Raw genomic sequence first — 19785 nt, forward strand, 5'->3', positions numbered from 1 at the left:
ATGTGTATTTTCCAGAATTTTTTCTTCATGACTCTACTATTGACTTTTCTCCTCAACCCTTCATCAACTGAAAACTTTTGAAATTTTAAAATAAGCTCTTGATAATACAGATTTAGACTTTTTCCATTTTGAGTGATAGTAATAGAAAATAGCATTTTCCACAGAATAAGGGCACTATTCTTCCTGGTTCACCCAAGAGAGCCCGTTATCCCAGCATGAATATTCATAGCACTTCTGTTCACTCCCAGTGGTGTCCCATTTTCTCAATACATTATAGTTACTGTTCGGGAAAAACTCTCAAACCGGTTTTCCTCTGTTGTCACACCACAACAATCAACACAGAAGACTTCTGTATTTCCTGAGGATTCCTTTCCACCAGCAAGCAAGCAATCACTTCTGCAGCAGATACCAACTGGGTGTCCTCCAATTCAATTCTGTCACTGTCTACCTGAAGATGGTGTCAGATCCTGCCATTTTGGGACCCAGAACCCAAGAATCATGCTTCCCTCCTTAGATACCAGTCACAAGTCCGGCCCTCCAGAACTTCTGACTGACCAGCTTTGAGTTGGGGTTCCCCAGACTTCCTCTTTAGATTTGATTGGTTTACTGAAGCACCTCACAGAACTCAGGGAAACACGTTTACCGGTGTATTAAAAGGATATTACAAAGTATACAGATGAAGAGATGATACATAGGGCGAGGTATGGGGGAAGAGGCGCCAGCGCTTCCATGCTCTCCCTGGACATGCCACCTCCCACGAGCCTTCACGTGGTATGGAAACTCTACGAACCCAGGCCACTTGGGTTTTTATGGAGGCTTCATTATATAAGCATAGTTGATTAAGTAATTGGCCATTGGTGATCAACTTAACCTTCAGCTTCTCTCCCCTCTCAGGAGGTTGGTGGTGGAGCTAAGTCCCAACCCTCTAATCATGCCTCTGTCTGTGGTGACCAGCCCCACCCTAAAGCTGTCAGTCTGTTAGTGCAGGTAGCTAGACAGACATGAGCAGGGCAGGAGACCCCGTCACCCCTGCCAAGGAATGTCAGGCAACCATCAGGTGATGGTTAGGGAGGAGGACGAAGAATCTATATACAAATTTTCCTCCATTTCTCAAATCACTTCCATGCCCTTGCCAATATGCATCCAGACCTTTAAGGTCATATTTGAAGGGAAAGAAGTCCATTCCACTGTGGCAGTTGGCCAAACTGGTACAGACACAGGCTTCTCATCTACTTTAAGAAAAATGAGGCCGGGCATGGTGGCTCATGCCTGTAATCCCAGCACTTTGGGAGGCGGAGGCAGGCGGATCACAAGGTCAGGAGATCGAGACCACGGTGAAACCCCGTCTCTACTAAAAGTACAAAAAATTAGCCGGGCGTGGTGGCGGGCGCCTGTAGTCCCAGCTACTGGAGAGTCTGAGGCAGGAGAATGGTGTGAACCCGGGAGGCGGAGCTTGCAGTGAGCCGAGATAGCACCACTGCACTCCAGCCTGGGCGACAGAGTGAGACTCCATCTCAAAAAAAAAAAAAAGAAAAAGAAAAATGGGAAATGAGATGATAAAAAAAGAGATACTCACTTTGTTGCTAGAATGCTCTGAGAGAGTCACTGTAAGTTCATGGATACAAGGATATAGGCTGGCCCAAGGCCACAGGCTCAAGAGACAAGAGTACCCACAGGACAGAAATGAAGGCTGGTCCCAGGCTACAGGCACAGAATAGATTACCCTAGAGCAGAGATGAAGGCAAGGTTAGGGGTACCCATAAGATCAATTCATTCTGAAACTCCAAGGATGAATAAGGGGCCCCCTATTCACTCCAGTATCTCCTCTCTTCTCGAATGGATAATCATGATGAGATGGGAGCGAGGTTAAGGGTACCAGGTAAGACCAGTTCACTCTGGAGCCCCAAGGATGAATGGGAGATACCCTGTTCAGGAAAGGATAATAGGGAAATAAGAGAGGACACCTTCTTTTTCCCTTTTTTTTCCTCCTCTATTTTCTCTTCACAGATGAATAATCATGTATTCATACCATGGGACATGCCCCTTGGATGCATCCTCAAGAAGTGAGAAAAGTTTGAACCCCAAACCCTAAAAAGGAAAAGGCTAATATTTTTCTGTAACACAGCCTGGGTTGAATAAAAGCTCCAGGACCAGTAATGTTGGCCAGAAAACAGAAGCATAAATTTTAATACAATCCATCAACTAGATTTGTTTTGCTATCAACAGGGAAAATGAACAGAAATCCTTTATGTACAGGCCTTCGTGGCCCTAAAAAACAACCATGGCCTTTGTCAGGCCTGTAAAATGGATCCAGTGATGATAGCGGCCACTGTCAGGCAGCTCCCTCCAGTTGGTTTGGGAGGCCTCTTATTGGGTTTACCCAGGGCTCAAGCCCCGGAGAAACCAAGGGCAGAGGTTGGGTCAAACCCCACTGCCCCTTCTACACTTTATATCTAAGTCTCCCAGCCCTGGAGCCTTCCTCTTTCTATCCAGGGCCACCCTCTGGACACCACCCCCTTAAGTTATGCCCCCTTTAAGAGGTTGGCAGCCCCAGTGGACCCACTAGAGTCCAGACTCCATTCACTATGCAAGACCTGAGCCAGATTAAGATGGAAGTAGGAAGTTTATGGAAGACCCTGAAAAATACACCGAAGAGTTCTGTAAACTGGGCTAAACATTGGAACTCACCTAGAGGGCCCTCTCAGTCATACTATGGCAAACTGTCTAAGGGAGAATGTGACTCCATTACAGAGGTGACCCAGCAATTTATAAGTGCAATGCACATGACTGACTCTGGTGGCAGCACTGTGGGGGCCACCACAGTTCCCTAGGTTGACCCTAATTGGGGTTACCGTACCCAGGGGGGTATAGGGGCAAGGAACCACATGTTTCTCTGTCTGGTAGAAGGAATGAAAGCTAGCAAAACAAAGCCTATGAACTATAATAAATTGGCCTTAATAGATCAAGGCCCTCTTGAAAACCCCTAGAGAGGCTACAAGAGGCCCTAATGAAACATACTAACCTAGACCCAGACACACCAGAAAGACAACTGACCCTAAAGGACCATTTCCTAACTCAGGCAGCCCCAGATATTCAGAGGAAACTCCAAAAGCTAGCATTGGTACCCAACACTCCAGGCCTGACATTTTCAATATAGCTTCCTCAGTCTTTTACAACCAAAACCAGGAGAAAGAGGAAATAGCTCAGGAAAAGGGAGGCAAAAGGAAAAGTGGCAGCTCCAACTCTTGGCTGCACTACAAGTCTGCCAGACCCCTCCAGGTTGCCCTCAGATTACCCTCGCAGGTAACTGCCATCAGCGCAGGAGGGCAGGCCACTGGAAGGCAAACTGCCCCAATAAGACTGATGGAAAAAAGCCCCGCATGGCTTGCTGCTACTGCCACAAGTTTGGCCACTGGAAACGAAACTGCCCTGAGGACCGAAGGGACTCTGGGACAGAATCCCAACCCCTGATGGCCTTGAGCTGAAGGAGCCCTACACAGCAGCCATTTCCCAGACTGAACATCACTGTTGAAGGGACAGACCCAAGGGCTGCTTTGGTAATGGCAGGTAGGACTATAAGTTTTCTTTTGGACATGGGAGCAACCTGCTCAGTGCTTACCTCTTTTCCTGGGCAATTATCCTCCAAATCCTCCCTGGTGCTGGGGCTAAATGGGGTGCCTATAACCTGAAGATTTACTCCTCCTCTGTGGTGCCTGTGGGGGAGACTGTCTTTTCTCATTCATTTTTAGTGATGCCAGAATGTCCTATGCCCCTTTTGGGTAGAGATAGTTTATTTAGACTAGGGGCTTAGTTAAACTTTCCTCCAAGGCAACACCTCCTTTTCCAAATGCAATCTTATGCCTCAAGGAAACCACACACAGGATGAACTGCTGACAGACCTTTCCGTTAATCCAGAGGTCTGGGCCACAGGAATATATGGAAAGGCCATAACGGCAATGCCCATAGTAATTCACCTCAAGGACCTTTCTTGCTATTCTTGTAGAAGGCAGCTGGCCAAAGAGGGACTTTGGCTCCTAATTGAAAAATTTCTGTAACATGAATTATTAATACCTGATAACTTGCCCTGTAACACCTGCATCTTACCTGTTGAGAAGAGCAATGAGGCCAGATGCAGTGGTTCACACCTATAATCCTAGCACTTTGGGAGGCTGAGCCAGGCAGATCACTTGAGATCAGGAGTTTGAGACCAACCTGGCCAATGTGGAAAAACCCCGTTTCTACTAAAAATACAAAAAAAAAGAAAATAGTCAGGCATGGTGATGTATGCCTATAATCCCAGCTACTCGGGAGGCTGAGGCAGGAGAATCACTTGAACCGGGGAGGCAGAGGTTGCAGTGAGCCAAGATTGCACCATTGCACTCCAGCCTCGGCAACAAGAGCAAAACTCCGTCTCAAAAAAAAAAAAAAAAGAGCAATGACAAATACAGGCTAGTCCAGGACCTGCAAATCATAAATGAGGCAGTAGTCCCAATGGTCCCCAACCCATATGTATTAATAATTCTAGGAGAAGTACCTCCAGATCTCAGTTGTTTTCAGTCTTAGATCTCAAAGACACTTTCTTTTGTATCTCCCTAGACTCATCCTCCCAATTTTATTTGCATTTGAGTGGGAGAATGAGAAAGCAAGGCATCAACAGCTCACCTGGACAGTGCTTCCACGAGGTTTCACAGATACTTCCCACTTGTTTGGGAAAGCCTTGGCTGGAGATTTGCAGGACCTGACTCTTGAGGCGGGCTCATGGCTCCTACAGCATATGGATGACCTGTTAATCTGCTCCCCTGCAAGACAGCTGGGAATCCAACATCTAGTCCAGACACTAAATTTACTGGCAGACAGATGGTACAAGGTGTCCAAGGCCAAGACACAGCTTCTAAGACAAGAGGCCCAATACTTGGGGATAATCCTGACCACTGGAGAACGTAAGTTCTCCCCAGAACGGATACAGGCCATCCTTAAAATACCTATCCCAGCCACCCAAAAGCAGCATCAGGCCTTTCTAGGTATCACAAGATACTGCAGACTTTGGATACTGGGACATGGCGGGACTTACATCAGGCTCTAAAAGAAGGGACTGATAGGGACCCACTTCTTTGGGTAAAGGATCAGGAGCAAGACTTTACACAGCTAAAAACTGCCCTCTCACAAGCCCCAGACCTTGGGCGACTCACACTAACCAATCCATTTCAACTTTTTGTCACTGAAAGGCAAGGTATGGCCCTAGGAGTTCTAATTCAAACCATAGAGCCTATCAAATGTCTGGTAGGTTGTTTTTTAAACAACCTAGACCCAGTAGTGCAAGTGTGGTCACACTTGTTGCAGTGGCCATCCTACTTGAGGAGGCACTTAAAATCGCCATGGGACTGTCAGTCTGGCTCCTGACATCCCGGCAAGTAGGCCCCTTATTGAACATAAAAGTGTCATAATGGCACACTGATAATAGACTGCTAAAGTACCAAGTCTTGTTAGAAAATCCACAGGTAACAGTTGAGTGGTATTCCCCCCTTAACCCAACCTCCTTACTGCCACTACGAGGAGACTATAACTCAACACATTCATGTTTTGAGATACTTAACCAAATTTATGCCAGCTAGGAAGACCCAAAGAATAAGCCCCTAGATAATCTGGACGAAATATGGTTTTCAGATGAAAGTAGTTTGGTCTGGAATGGAACTAGATATGCAGGGTACACTATAGTGTCCCTTCACCCAGTTCTGGAGGCTAAAGCTCTGTTCCTGGGGAGCTCAGTGCAACTAGCCAAACTCATTGCACTAACCAGAGCCCTAAAACTAGGGAAAGAAAAAGAATAACTGTGTATACAGGTTTTAAATATGCCTCTCTGGTGTCTCATGTCCACTTGGCTATCTGAATGGAAAGGGGGGTACCTAACAACTTGGGATACTCCTATTAAGTATGGGCCTCAAATCTTAGAGCTCCTAGAGGCTGTTCATTTGCCCTGGGAAGTGGCAGTAGTGCACTGTAAAGGACACCAGAAGGGTTCTGATGAAACTGCATGAAGAAAACGGTTAGCTGACCAAAAAGCTAAAGAGGCAGCTGTCTCAAAAAATACTTCTTGGGGGCCTTGCTCCCCTCTCCCACCAATGAACTGCCCCCTCTCCAGTACACTAAGGAAGAAATAGATTGGGCCACCCAATGTGGGTATAAAGAAGAAATCAGTGGTTGGTACAGGTTGGGAGGGTTTCTCTACCTAAAGCCTCCCAAAGAAAATCATCAAGAGTTTCCACAACTCCTGTCGCTTTGGAAAGGACAGACTACGGCTAATTTGTAAATGGGTATTTAGCAGGAAGGGACTAAATAAAACTATTCAACAGATTTGTCAAGCCTGCACCTTGTGCACCATAAATAATCCCCTGACAGAGAAGCCCCCTCCATTAATAAGTGCAATCCCAAGGAGAGGCACATACCCTGGGGAGGACTGGCAGATGGACTTCACTCAGCTTCCCAAATGCTGCAGGAGCTGAGTGAAACTCAACTCCAGCCCATGGAGCCACCCTGCCCTAACAGTTAGCAAGAGGCCAAGACCCACAGAACAACCACCACTGCCCCTCTGGCAGCAGGAAGCAGTTACAGAAGACTGATCTTCGTCCATTTTCCCAAAGAATTGGGTCTTGCACTCTTGAGCGGGGAAATGTTAGAGTAGGCAGACATGAGCAGGGCACAAGGGTCCCTCCTCCCCACCAGGAATGTCAGGCAACTATCCGGTGATGGTCAGGCAATTGTCAAACTGTCGCTCTAAAATAGTAATTAGTTGCAGCTGGCAACTAGACAGGCCCCCAATAGATAGAAAACACCTGAAGCTGGTGATCAGCGGCTTCCCAGTAAGATCTCAGGAATTGGGGCAAACGGGCTCAAGCATGCACACTAAGCGGCAAAATGGTGGAGCTTAACTGGTATATGACCTTCACCTGGGAACACTCAGCTGGTAAGGGAAAATGGGAAAAATGTCTCAAGTGAGCCCATGTACAACCTCCTAACACACTGCACATACGGCCCCTCCCAAGTGCTGGCAGACCAGTGCACTGAGCACAGGCTGCCCCGAAGGAAAAATCAAAGGAAGAGAGATGCAAAACCCCAGACGTGTGCCAAGGTATAAAACCCCAAGTCAAGGGCCGGATGGGGCACTTGGATCTCTCAGGTCACCCACTTGGCCCTTTTCCAAGTGTATTTTACTTCCTTTCACTCCTGCTCTAAAACTTGCCTCTGTTTCACCCTCTGCCTTATGCCCCTCAGTTGAATTTTTTCCTTTGAGGAGGCCAGAATTGAGTAGCTGCAGACCCATACAGATTCGGCACTACTAACAAGTCAACATTAGCATACAAAAAGCATAGCACTTGGAAGATTCCAAGAATTTTAGGAGTCGTATGCCAGGAAATGGGGATGAATACCAAATATCTATTGCATAATGTCACAGTCACTCTCTCTGTAAGTCAAGTAGTTCCCTGGGATAGTGAAGACTGTTTCATGAACAATATTAGACCCTGTGGTCAAATAAGTTTTGAAAACAGGACTAGATGAAGACAAAAAACGAAGTCCTATACCACAGGACTCTGGGGAACCTCCAAATGTTTAAAAATGAGCTCCTGGTTGCAACCTTTTCCAGGAAGTCCAGGAAGCAATTGCAGCTGGAGATTTGCCATTTCACAGTTTTGAGGCAGTTACAAGATAGTAAGGGATGGGGACTTCAATTCACCTTTGGGCAAAATGTTTCTTTATCTTGGAAAAAAGCACTGAAATGGGCCTCTTTGTGCCCATTCTCTGTTTCATACTTAAAAACAGAGTTTGGTAATAGAAACTGTTTGGTGATAGAACAGTTGTATTTGGCTAAATCACAGCTATTTATTCATTCAATAAATATTTATGGAGCACTCCAGGTATTATTCTAGATTAGGGGTTGACAAAATTTACATATAAAGAGCCAGAGGTAAATATTTTAAACTTTGTGGCTCATATGGTCTCAGTTGCAACTGCTGACATCTGTCATTATGGTGCAAAAGCAGCCATAGACAATACATAGGTAATGGACATGGCCATGTTTCAACATAACTTTATTTACAAAAACCAGCAGCCAGATATGGCCATTTGCTGACTCCTGGCTTAGATGCCTGGGCTGCAGCAGTGGACTGAATGGACAAAAATCTTTGTTCTCATGGAACTTACATTCTAGAGGAGGGAGATAATAAGCATGATAAAGAGATAATTTAAATGTTAAGTTAGAAGGTGACAGATACTATGGGGGAAAAAGAAACCATAGAAAAGGAATTGCAAGGCTGGGATTGGGGGTTGGGTGGGAAGAAAAAGTCTCTCTTAGAATGTGACATTTTGGCTGAGCGTGGTGGCTCACACCTGTAATCCTAGCATTTTGGGAGGCCTCAGTGGGAGGATCATTTGAGTTCAGGGGTTCAAGACCAGCCTAGGAAACATAGCAAGACCCTGTCTCTGTTTGTTTTTTTTTTTTTAATGTTCAAAAACTAAAAAAAAAAAAAAACAGCGAGAGAGAAGGTGACATTTTAGCAAACTTGAAGGAGGTGAGTATGGCAATTTTAAAACATGTTCACAAGCATGTCTTTGATGTTACTCTCACCCAGAGGTAGTGGTGGTGAGTGGGAGGATTCTATGTCTTCTCTCCTTGAATCCTGGCTGACCTTTGTGAATTGCTTGTAACCTAAAGAATGCAGCAAAAGTGATGCTATGGAACTTCTGAGGCTGAGTGGGAATAGACAGTGCAGTCTCCACCTGGTTCCCTTGGGATTGTTCTCTGTGGGAGCCAGATGCCATGTAAGAAATCTGATTCACTGAGAACTTCCTGCTGGAGAGTCCACATCTATAGCCCAGTAGAGCTCCCAGCCGACACTAGTGTCATCTGCCAGCTGTGGGATTGCACCATCTTGGACGTCCTGCCCAGTCAAGCCATGAGATGATGGCAGCTTCAGCTGACATCTGACTGCAACTATGTGAGTGATCCTAGGTGGGAACTGCCCTGCTGAGCTCTTCCTGTATTCCTGACCCACAAAATCCATGAGCAATACACAAATAAAATAATAGCTTTAAGCTGGTAAGTTTCAGGATAATTTGTTAGGCAGAAATGGTATCTGAAATAGAAATCTGCTACAAAAAGCAGACTGGGAAGAGTAAACTGTGTCAGATTGTATTTTCCAAAGATGGTCACAATACGATTTCCCATCCCATGTGTTTTTCCACAATGTGACCATGCCACTCCCCCATCAAGAGGCAGAGTCTAACTCCCCTCGCCTTGATTCTGAGTCGCTGGCGACTGCTTCCACCAATACAGAATGCAGAAGCGACACTGTGTGTTTTCCCAGGCTGAGTCACGAAAAATGATGTAGTTGGAGCTTTGAACTTTCACATAAGAAGTCTGAATACCCTGAGGCAGTCATGCCACGAGGAAGGCCACATGGTGAGGTGGATATGGAGCAAGCCTTGGGGATAACTGGAGAAATAATTTTAGGCAAAAAGAACAACCAGCGCAAAGGCTCTGAGTCAAGACCTGGGCCTAGTGTGTTTGAGGAGCCAAAGGAGGCCAGTGTGGCCAGAGGAGAATAGACTGTAGGGACAAGGGAAGAAGCAGGCAGCCAGCTATGAGAGTGTAGGTGAGTCAGTGTGGTTGGTCACAGAAGAGATGGGGGTGAGAAGTGGTTGGATTAAAAGGCAGAGCTGAGAAGACTTGGTCATGAACTGGTCATAAACATTGAGAGAAACAAAGGAACCAAAGATGATTCCTAGCTTTTTGGCCAATGGAAGAATTGAATTAGCAAAATCAGAAATGGTGAAGACTGTAGAAGCAGATGTGGGGTTGTATGTAGGGGGTAGGTCAAGAGCTGGGTTTTAGACATAGATTTCAGATGCTGATTAGACATCCAAGTGGAGGTGTCCGGCAGGCAGAAGTTATCACCAGAAAAGGGGTCTTGTCCCAGACCCCAAGAGTGGTCCTTGGATCTTGCACAGGAAACAATTCAGGGCGAATCACAGAGTATACTGAAGTTAAGTCTATTAGAGGCATTTTGCACCTGGAAAAGCTGCAGACACTCAAAGCCAGCCAGTGAAAGCACCTGGGAGAGGGGCTGTACCCAGCAAAGCCACAGAGGTGGCGCTGTCCAAGGCCATGGGAGCCTACTTGTTGCATCAGCATGACCTGGATATAAGACATGGAGTCAAAGGAGATCCTTTTGGAACTTTAAGGTTTAATGAGTGCCTTATTGGATTTTGGACTTGCATGGGGCCTATAGCCCCTTTGTTTGGGCCAATTTCTCCCATTTCAAATGGGTGCATTTACCCAATGCCTGTATCCCCGTTGTATCTAAGACGTAACTAACTTGTTTTCAGTTTTACAGGCTCATGGGCAGAAGGCACTTTTCTTGTCTCAGATGAGACTTTGGACTTAAACTTTTGGGTTAATGCTGGAATGAACTAAGACTTTGGGGTAATGTTGGAAAGGCATGATTGTGTTTTGAAATGTGAGGACATGAGATTTGGGAGGTGCCAGGATGGAATGATGTGGTTTGACTCCTTACCCAAATCTCATCTTGAATTGTAGTTCCCGTAATCTCCATGTGTCATGGGAAGGACCTGGTGGGAGGTAATTGAATCATGGGGGCAGTTTCCCCCATGCTGTTCTTCTGATAGTGAGTGAGTTCTCATGAGATCTGATGGTTTTATAAGCATCTGTCATTTTCTCTGCTGGCACTCATTCTCTATCCTGCTGCCCTGTGAAGAGATGGCTTCCACCATGTTGTAAATTTCCAGAGGCTTCCCCCACCATGCTGAACTGTGAGTCAATTAATCTTCTTTTATAAATCACAGTGTTGGATATTTTTTCATAGCAGAGTGAGAACAGACTAATATACTATCTATTCTTTCTGAGGGAGGTTTCACTTATATAACAAGGCCACCTTTGCTAGCCAAGCCTCTTCGTTCCCTCCAATAGCCTGTTTTACCAGAATCTAAGCTCTCATTTTTCTGTAACCTCAAAAATAGTATAAAAGTTTCTGTAACTCACTGGGAAGTTGGATCTTCATTCTTAAGGCTCCTGTGTATGTGTGTTAAATAAATCTGTATACCTTTCCGCTTATTAATCAATATGCCTCATGTCAGTGATTTCTAGTGAACCTTTAAGGAGCCAGAAGCCTATTGTCCCCACAATATAATTTATATTGTAATCAGTAAAAGGGTTCACTTGCCCACCACTTGCAGAAATAAGTTGAAGTAATAATAAGTTGTGATAAAAAAAAAAAAGAGAGAGAGAGAGCAAGATTTTTATGTGCTAGCAAGGGAAAGAGCAGAAAGCAATTTCACTCTTCAGTTTGTGGGGGGAATGTAGGAGTTTTTAAAGAAAGGGCTTAGAATGCACAAGAGGCATGCAGGGGGTGGATACTAGGAGGTGTCAGGTGGTGCAACTTACTCCAATGGATCACCTTGAATTATTATTCCATTTGGCGAAGGAGCTGGTGTCATTGTGGATCCTACCAGGTTACAAATTAACTGCAGTCAATCCTGTAGTCATTTTTTTAGCTGTGAGTGGGTGCCTTAAAGCAACCTTTTGTTGGAGAGATAATTCAGGAGATGTCTGATCCCTATAAGGATCTGACCCCTGAAGATTCTAAGGAAATATATGACCAGATAAGTGAGTACAGTGTGAGTATGGTGTTAAGCAACAAGCATCTAGGTAAATAAATGTGCACAAGGCATGGGAGCACAGTATGGGAAAAACAGCAACAACAACAACAAAAAAATTAGAGAGTCACAGCACATCCCAAGGCTGTATTTCAAGAAGAAAGGAAACACATATGCAGTTTGTCTCAAAATTGTATCTTGAGACTGGTAGGGGAGAAGGAAAGGAGAAAAGAAAAAAAAGTTTTAAAACAGTTTGAGGCTAAGCTGCTAAGCTGCTTTGTTACAATATGAGTAGATTCACATAGTATTTGACCTTTTGTGACTATGACTTATTTTTCTTAGTATAATGCCTGATGTCCTTGAGGTTCATTCAGATGTTGCATGTGACAGAATTTTCTTCTTTTTCAAGGCTGCATAATATTCCCTCATGTGCATATGCCACATTTTCTTCATACATCCATTGACAGACATCTGGGTTGCCTGCACCTCTGGGTTATTGTGAATAATGCTGAGATAAACAGGTACAAATATCTTTTTGAAATACTGCTTTGATTATTTTTGGTTATATATTCAGGAGTGGGATTGCTGGATCATATGTATAAACCAGAAACACAAATCTAAGCCCCCAAGCATAGGGGCCATGTAATCCTGTAATTCTAGTTTTTTGGGAGGCTGAGGCCAGTGAGTTGCCTGAGCCTAGTAGTTCAAGACCAGCCTGGGCAACATGGTGAAACCCCATCTCTACCAAAACAACAACAACAACAACAACAACAACCCCACAAATAATTAGCCAGATACCCTGTCTCCAGTTAAAAAAAAAAAAGGTTCCTGGCAATGAGTCTGGAGTCTAGGCCTTAGACACTACCAGATGCCTTCTCTGTATGATTCTTTACTGTGGTTAACCCGAAATGCTTCAGTAAAATTTGAGAATTAAGAGGTTGGGGCCGGGCGCTGTGGTTCACACCTATAATCCCAGCACTTTGGGAGGCTGAGGTGGGTGGACGACTTGAGGTCCGGAGTTTGAGACCAGCCTGGCCAATGTGGTAAAACCCCATCTCTACTAAAAACACAAAAATTAGCTGGGTGTGGTGGCTGGTGCCTGTAATCCTAGCTACTTGGGAGGCTGAGGCATGAGAATCACTTGAACCTGGGAGGTGGAGGTGCAGTGAGCTGAGATCATGCCATTGCACTTCAGCCTGGGAGACAGAGTGAGACTTTGTCTAAAAAAAAAAAAAAAAAAAAAAAAAAAAATAGAGGTTGGGCTTGGGATAGAGTGGCAACGAGAAGGATGAATCCCTCTTCCTTCATCCTTGTCCCAGTTCCTCCAAGCCACACTGGTGGAAGGAGGCAGTGGCCTGAGGGAGGCAGCATAAGCTGGAGTTGCAGGAGGAGACTGGAGAAAACTCATTGCAGTGGCCTGGAAGAGGGACAGTGGAGAGGTGACTTCATGAGAGGACTGGGTGGAAGAGCTCAGCATCCATGGTCCTCAGCTCACATTGACAGCATCTCTGTGAGAGGCTGAGTCAAGCAGAGTAGCAGGTGGGGCTTGGCATCACCACTCTCTGGTCACCCCTCCTCATGAAGTAGCCTCAGGCAGTGCTGGGAATCTCCACAATGGAGAAAAGGCAGATGCCATTTCTACAACTGAATCACCCCAGGAACCTCTGATCATGAATCATGTTAAGGATTAGTGTTCCAGGAAACACGCTGGCACATGCAGATAAAAACCAGAGGAGATAGAAGGGACCAGTGTCAGTATGTTGGTTCACTGGTTCTCACTGGGGTCATCAGAATCACTTGGGAAGGTACTTAAAAATATAGTTGCCTGGGCCCATCCAGACTTAACAAAAAATACACATCCTGGAGCCTTACCCTCTGCAGCATTCTGATTTAGTAGGTCTAGACAGGGTCAGGGCATCTGTAGTTTTAAGTACCTTCTCACGTGATACTGTCATGCACTCTCGGTAGAAACCCTCTAATCTAATTCCTTGTATTACACATGAAGAAACCAAGGTCTAGAAATGTCAATAGGGTTATGAAAGGAGGCACAGTGCTAGTTGAAAGCTTAGGTTTGAGTCCTGACTATGTGACTTTGGATAATTTGTTTAATCCCTCCATGCTTCACCATCCTTATCTAGAAGAAGGGGGAAGAACAGCAATTCCAAATGGTTTTGTGAGCATTAAATGAGCTAAGGCAATCCAAGCCTTCTACCATGGTGCCTGATGTAAAGTTTCTGCTAAATAATTACTGGCTACATTGTCATATCATCATCAGCAGCAGCATCGTCATTATCACCACCACAACCACTGTCATCATTATTGTCACTATCACCACCCCACCCCCACCATCATCATCATTTTCATCATTACTATTTCCAAAAGTGCCCCCCAGTCAGCTAGTGGCAGAGCTGGGACTACAATTTTGGTCTTCAGACTCCAAATTCAGTGACCTTTCCACTACTGAAGCTTCTAAATTCTCAACACAAACAAGTGTTTCCTTGGCCAAGACTGTGTAACAAAGTCTTTTTTTTTCTGAGTGGAAAAATAAATTTCTCTTATTTTCTTATTTCTTTCCTTTTTTTTTTTTTTGGCCGTGGGGGCGGGGATGGAGTCTTGCTCTGCCACCCAGGCTGGAGTGCAGTGGTGTGACTTAGCTCACTGCACCTCCGCTTCCCAGGTTCAAGTGATTCTCCTGCCTCAGCCTCCCGAGTAGCTGGGATTACAGGTGCCCGCCACCACACCCAGCTAATTTTTGTATTTTTAGTAGAGATGGGGTTTCACCATGTTGGCCAAGCCGGTCTTGAACTCTTGACCTCGTGATCTACCTGCCTCAGCTTCCCAAAGTGCTGGGATGACAGGTGTGAGCCACTGCACCCAGCCTAAGTTCTTTTATTTTCAAACTGGCTCTTGACACTCAGAATAAAGGAAATCAACTCCATCTAAGACATGAGAAGAAACTGAAAAAGGCTCTTTGGAAAAACTCAGCTTTGCTACCAAGAGATAACCTTTAAGTAAATGGCGCTAAGAAGGAAATTCTCAATAGTACTATTGTAGAAAATTGAGCCCACCATTTTCCAAGTGCTTCACTGTCTCTTGAGTAGTTCTGTTGATGTGGGCAGGGAGCAGTACTACTGATGGGAGCAATTTGGGGTGGGGTTTGATCCTGTCACTTGTCAAAGGCTTATCCTAAAATGTTTTTGGTGTGCCTAGTGGTTTCACACCTCTGACCTCCTATCTTAGTGGCTTAGACTCTACAAGGCTGAGCAGTAGAAAACCCAGTAACCATTTTCACACTTCTGGTGGCCATCAGCTGATCCTGTGGCTGAGCTCTCCCAGCTTGGGGGGATTCCTCACCACATGAGTCTTGGTGGGAGGCAGAGCCCACTTCTGTAGGAGCTAAGGAAGCCTGGGCGCCCTTTCCCAGCTCCCTTGAGGCCAGAGTGTGGGCGTGTGGCCTTCGCTCACTCTGTGAGCCTCGTGTACCTGTTTTTTGTAATGTAGGTGGGAGCAGTCTTTCTAGAGTCACTGTAACCTCTAGCTTCTGGGGATGTTGTGCCAGAGACCACCTCCCTTTGTCCTAGCTGTTTCTCTTGCCTTCCCACCAGTTTTGTGAGCTACCCAACAGCTTTTCTCTTTCTTTGAGTATAACCTTTTCTTATATGTCATTTCTCCCGAATTTTAATGTATAATTATACACATTTTTCTTTTTTTAATTTTTTGCCGAATCATTTGTGATGTAGCTGCAGTCATCATGACACTGTACCCTGATGCATCTCTGATGCAATTACAATGAAATCATGTCCAGTATCTTTTCCACACATTTTCTTCTGCCATGGTAACTAGAGGCAATTTCTAGTTAAGAGTCCTGATGGACATATCATTTGGGAAATTGGCAAGATGTGATGGAAAGAGTAGGTGTTTGGGTACAATACAGACCTGAGTCGAAAATCTCTAGTATGGCTTTAACTTTACAAAGTCATTTATCTCTCCAAGCCCCCTTTTCTCATCTGGACAGACACAATGCCTACCTTGTAAAATTGTGAAAATGTGGCATAATGTGTGCAAGGGACATAGCATAGTATCTAGCACCCAGTAGTTGCTCAGTAAATATTCATTGAGTGAATGATTGAATGAATAAAGACACTAGGTCAGTGGTTGTCAAATGTGGCTGTACATTAGAACCACCAGGTTAAAAACATCCTGAGGCCAGCCTGCACCCTAGAACAATTGCATCAGAACCTGTGGGGTACAAACTCAGACAATAGTTTTGTTTTTTTTTTTTTAGATGGAGTCTTGCTCTGTTACCAGGCTGGAATGCAGTGGCACAATCTCAGTTCATTGCAACCTCTGCCTCAGCCTCCCTAGTAGCTGGGACTACAGGTGCACGCCACCACACCCAACTAATTTTTGTATTTTTAGTAGAGACGGGGTTTCACCATGTTGGTCAGGATGGTCTCGATCTGTTGATCTCATGATTCACCTGCCTCGGCCTCCCAAAGTGCTGGGATTAGAGGCACAAGCCATGGAGCCTGGCCAACATTAGTATTTGTTAAGCTCCCCGTGTGATCTAACATGTAGCCTTGGATGTTGGAGTGTGACCTGTTCTGGTCCCTTGTGTCCTCCTTAGTCAAACAGGAGAAAACAGAAAACTCATAAGGTAGCTGTGAGATGTGAAAAGACCTAATACATAGTAGGTCTCAGTAAACACCAGCTTCCAATCTCCTCTGCATGTCTTCAGTTAGGTGTAGCCTTCTGTGTAGGTGCAGGAGACACTGAAACATCATGGAAGGTTTGGAGGTGCACTGGGATTCCCCTCCCACCCACCGAAATTTGTGTCCTGTATTAGTCTGCTTTGGCTGCCATTAACCAAGTTCCATGACTGGGTGGCTTGAATGAGAGAAATATACTGTCTCACAGTTCTGGAGACTGGAAGTCTGAGATTGAGGTGTCAGGTTGGTTCCTTCTGGGGCTGTAAGGGAGAATCTGTTCCATGCCTTTCTCCTTGTTTCTGGTCTGCTGGCAGTCTTTGGTGTTTTTTGGCTTGTGGCAGCATAAAACTCTAGTCTTCACATGACATTCTCCTGTGTCTGTGTCCAAATTTACCCTTTCTGCGAGGACACCAGCCATATTGAATTATAAACTCAGCTTCCCTCAGCATAATCTCATTTTATATGAACTGCAATAATCCTATTTCCAAATAAGGTCATATTCAGAGAGACTGTGGGTTAGGAGTTGAACATATGAATCTGGGAGCAGAGGATGACACAATTCAACCTGTAACCTTTTGTGGAGGGGCCAGTGGAGGTGTGGGAGGGGTTGCAGCAACCCCACATCTATGATCTGGGCTGACCTCAAGGTAGAGAGCAAAGCTCTGTGCTCAGAATAAGTTGGTGAAGTGTTAGGATAATCCCTCTTACCCTTCCCAAACTTCCCTGAAACCCCCAAATATCTCCCACCAACTTTTCAGCATGCCTGAAATTTCCAGCCAATGATAGTATCATACTTTCTGACTGTAGGACTGTATTTCTGAAAGGTCCTTGTTCAGACCCAAATATTTTATAATACAGAAAAAAAAAAAAAGCCTTGGACTTGGAGACAGAAGACTTGGGTGTCAAGCCAGGGGAGAGATGGGGACAGGAAACTGAGCCACAGAGCATTCAAGATAGACTTGGTCTCCTGGAAAGTCACAAGGTCTAAATTGAGCCAGTTTCCCACCACCCTGACTCACACAGGCCTTTTTTCCACACTTTGTTCTCCAATCCCGAATCCCTAACCCAGATCCTCCATAAGTAGAAGACTTTTAAGAACCTATACGCTCTTGGCAGAAATGAGGGGACATAATCAATGCTATGGGCTGAGTGTTTGCCACCCAGTTTATGGTATTTATCATAGCAGCCCAAAATGACTAAGACAGCTAGCCAAAGGTAAGACAATACATGCTTATGCATATAACACAGTGAAGCTTTCTTTTTAAATGAAATGATGCATAATAATTCATACTTATCTAGGACAGAATGATCTACAAAGTAAGTACTTTTACATACATGACTTCATGCACACCCTCATAGTGTGAGTGAGTCTGTTATTGGCTTCTCTACAGTTTATAGATGAGGAAACTGAGCCTTGAGAGGCCCAAGGTCACAGTGGGAAAGAGCTTGGACTTGGAGTTTAGGTCCAGGGCTCAAATGCCATTCGACTCCACAGACAGTTTACTTTGGACATCTTTAGACCAGGTTTCCATGTTTGTGGACTTCTTTGTCCCATCACAGATGGTTGCACAAATGAAAGCTGTGAAAAGTTCAACAAAGCTTAATTCTAAACAAAACAGATGATGTTTGGGCCAGTGGGCCCTAGACAAGTTGACAGGAAGCTCATGGGGTGAGTACCTGGTGTTGACCAAAAGATGAGATGTACGCAAGTATAGTAAGAAGAAACAGAAGTAGAAAAAAGCCAAAAGATGGTCTCCTGTTAACTCACTCAACCAACCACAAACATTGCCAGGCACCGAGGGAGATGGCAGGAACTGGGTTTGTGCTTTTGAGGGATTTCCACTTCAGTTGAGGCCATTCGAGGTCTGGGGCTGGCCTGAGCTTGGAGACATGCTCCACTCAGAGATCAGCGAGATTCCTCTCTTCTAGATTCTGTCTGAGGGAATGTGGAGGTGCAAATGCTGTAGAACCACTGTGGGTTTTTTGTGTTCCAGGCATGGTTAGAGGTCTGCAGCCCTGTGTCCAGGACACCTCTGTTTGGAGGGAGAGATAGGCCTGCAAGAGTCTAGTTGAGACTGAGCAGTGGTTTCCATGGGTGGAGGGAGGGGAAGCCCAGGAGGTGGTGACTAGTGGAGGCTGTGGTCAGGGACAGACAGCATGGCTCGTGGCATGCAACTCTCTGGCAGCTCCTTTTCAGCAGTCTCATCCGCCACTCCCTCGCTGACTGGGTTATCCTTCTATCTTCCCATTCATACTTCTCTTTGTGCCTCTTCCCTTGGATTCTTGAGGAGCTAGATTAGGGGAAGACTCCTGATTAAAGACTGCCCTGGGAGCCAGTCTATTAGAGATGCCAAAATATCACCGGAAGTATAAAGAGTCAGATATGAAACGCTCCCAGGGAGATGGCTGGATGTGCTGAAAGAAATACAAGATAAGCATCTTGGGATAGGTAGGAATGGGATGGCATGGGGAGAGGGTGAAGTGAGCCTCTCAAGGGGCCTCAACCCCCAAACCTGCCTTCTAAGAAGGGTGGGTTCAAAGCCCAAGGTGCTTTGGTTTTGCCAAGTGGATATGTGAGTAGGAGTCCTTTGCCTTTTTGCTCCCTGGCTCAGCCTGCCCTCTGAATAAAGCTGAACAAAACATTAAGAATCAGTGTGAAAGTGTGTTTGAAAGATTAGGCCAACTAGAAACCCATAGGCTTAGCTCTGATTCCACAAACTACCTAATTATCTCTTCCTTATCCTGTTTCTCCCATCAGTGGTGAGTAGTGGCCCCACCTGTAGGCTGGCAGGTCCATGGGAGCCCCTTCCCTTCACTGGTATGCCATCCAGCCCTGTCCAGCAGTTGCTACTGGCCTCATTATTAAAACTAGGCCCTGGCTCTTCCCTAGACCAATCAAACTCCTCCAAATCTACTCCCCCCATTGGCAAATAGATCATTGAAGTTGCATCTGGAACTGAAGGGGTTACAAGCTCTCTCCAGGTTGGCCATAGGGCTATATTGGTATCTACTAAGGGCTATATTGATATCTACTTTATTCAATAACAAGATATTGAGTGCCTTCTGTGTGCAAATCCCTGCTCAAGGGACGGTAGAAGACTCTGGACTCATTTTTTAAAAAAGTTGTCCAGGTGCAGTGGCTCACGCCTGTAATCCCAGCACTTTGGGAGGCCAAGGCAGGCGGATCATGAGGTCAGGAGATCGGGACCATCCTGGCTAACATGGTGAAACCCCATGTCTACTAAAAATACAAAAAAATTAGCTAGGTGTGGTGGCGGGCGCCTGTAATCCCAGCTACTCGGGAGGCTAAGGCAAGAGAATAGCGTGAACCCAGGAGGCGGAGCTTGCAGTGAGCTGAGATTGCGTCACTGCACTCCAGCCTGGGCGACACAGCGAGACTCTGTCTCAA

Source organism: Trachypithecus francoisi, unplaced genomic scaffold, assembly GCF_009764315.1.
Source record: "Trachypithecus francoisi isolate TF-2019V2 unplaced genomic scaffold, Tfra_2.0 Lachesis_group0, whole genome shotgun sequence".
Lineage (NCBI taxonomy): Eukaryota > Metazoa > Chordata > Mammalia > Primates > Cercopithecidae > Trachypithecus > Trachypithecus francoisi.